Here is a 1900-nt window from a genome sequence, read left to right as displayed (position 1 = left end):
ATATCATCATCAACTGTCGACTCATCCTTTCTGTTACACACTACACTGAGACTGCCGGTTACATCTACCCACAACATGGCCCCCATGCTTGTGGGAACAGACAGTGAGACAAAGGGAGCAGAGAGAGGAGGTGAGGGAACAACAGACAGCTTAGCATCTTGAGCTGTTAGCTGGGTAACCTGAGTAATTAGCTGTTGATTGTTCTCCAGTAGTTAAGTATGGCAGGAGATGATGAGTAGATGGGATACAGCTGAGTGGATGACGAAATAGGTGATGGGTAGCCACACCTCTGGTAGGCACGCCCTCCCGGCCAGACAGACAACAGACAAGACAGAGGAAAGGGAAACCATGCCAAAGGTTGGGAAAGACAGCAGACCACAACAACCAAATCCTAAACAAGTCTTATCATGATAGGCTAGGGTATAAACAGATAGAGAAGGAGCAAGTAAGGTTCTTTCATAATGGTTCCTCGTCTTCTGAAAGCCACCCTGGCCAATCTGCTGTGTCTACACACATCAGTGGAGACAGAGGACTGTTTTCCCCTTCTTCAGACTGTGATGCATTTTACAGCCACGTGGACTATGACTGCATTTCACCCTCATCAGAGTCTTCAGCTCCTCAAATCACCCAGCTACATTCCCAAAGTCAAACACAATCATACACCCCGACTCATTCACCGAACCAAAAGGTTGCCCTAATCACTACAATTTCCTAGTATCTTATTTATATTTATATTCTGTGTTGTGTGAATGATGTACGTGTGCTGCTGTAACACGGTAATTTCCCAATTTTTCCCATCTATCTATCTATCTATCTATCTATCTACCTACAAGGCACCAGTCAAAGCCTGAATCCAGGATTTCTTTCCACTCAAGTTTAGGTCCTTCGTTAATTTGACCCCAGTCTAATACCATACACCCCATAGCTCCCAGGCTATGTAACTCCAAGTCCCTGGGAGACCTGACCTCCGAAGACATATCATGCAACTTCCAGAGAAGTACCACATTATTAGTCGCAGTTTCATCATTCCCCATATGAGAAAGCAAAAGAGGATGGGTACCATGGGGGAAGTAACTTTCCAATCACAGTCTTGTGATCCTCTTACTGAACAGCTAGGTAAACTGGTTATGTCAGTTATGCCAGGAAACAAAATCCCCGCTGTCACAGCCGCATGCAACCAGTGTCTCTTCTGTTCTTTACAGGAATGTAGATGATTCTCCTCCACTCCTTTCCCATCGCCAGAATGGCACTTTTTTCAGTGTTGCACCATTCTTTTTCCTTCTATTGTTGCTCATTGAAGGACTATGATCATTTTCCTACCAATGCAATAAAATATTGAAATATTCGATTTTAACAAATCTCATGTTTATTTCATGTTTTACTCAAAATGCTACACAGAGCATGCAAACGACAGACCTTGTAAAATCAGTTGTTGTAAGTCACAACAGCCTCATCTTTCCCCAAATGCCACCTTAAACATAATGGGATGTAATTGCTCATGAAATTACTGTGTAATAAAGTTGGAATGTGGCACACTTGTTGCTCTGGGCATAACGTTCCCTGTACTGGGTTTAACAGACTGCCGAACTTTAATTTATATTAATCAATCACAGTACAATATCCCTTAGAAATCTAAGCGGAAATGACACAAAGTTCAATGATTTCTTTCATGTTTGATGGCCACTTTGCAGCTCACACACACACACAAACACACACGCACACACACACACACACACTTGCTAATCAGTGTTGCCAAGTCTGCTAATTCTAGGCGACTTTGGGCTTGTTTTTCTGTAAAGTCGCTTACAAATATTGGTAGTCTCGGCTCGCGTTTTTCTTGGGCTTGTTACTAAAGTGTAGTTGCTTATTTGGGCTTGTTTCCAGCTCCATAATAAGTTGT

The sequence above is a fragment of the Etheostoma cragini genome, chromosome 3 (genome assembly GCF_013103735.1).
Source record: "Etheostoma cragini isolate CJK2018 chromosome 3, CSU_Ecrag_1.0, whole genome shotgun sequence".
NCBI lineage: Eukaryota > Metazoa > Chordata > Actinopteri > Perciformes > Percidae > Etheostoma > Etheostoma cragini.
The sequence above is the reverse complement of the archived record's forward strand: the minus strand, read 5'-3'. Positions refer to the sequence as shown.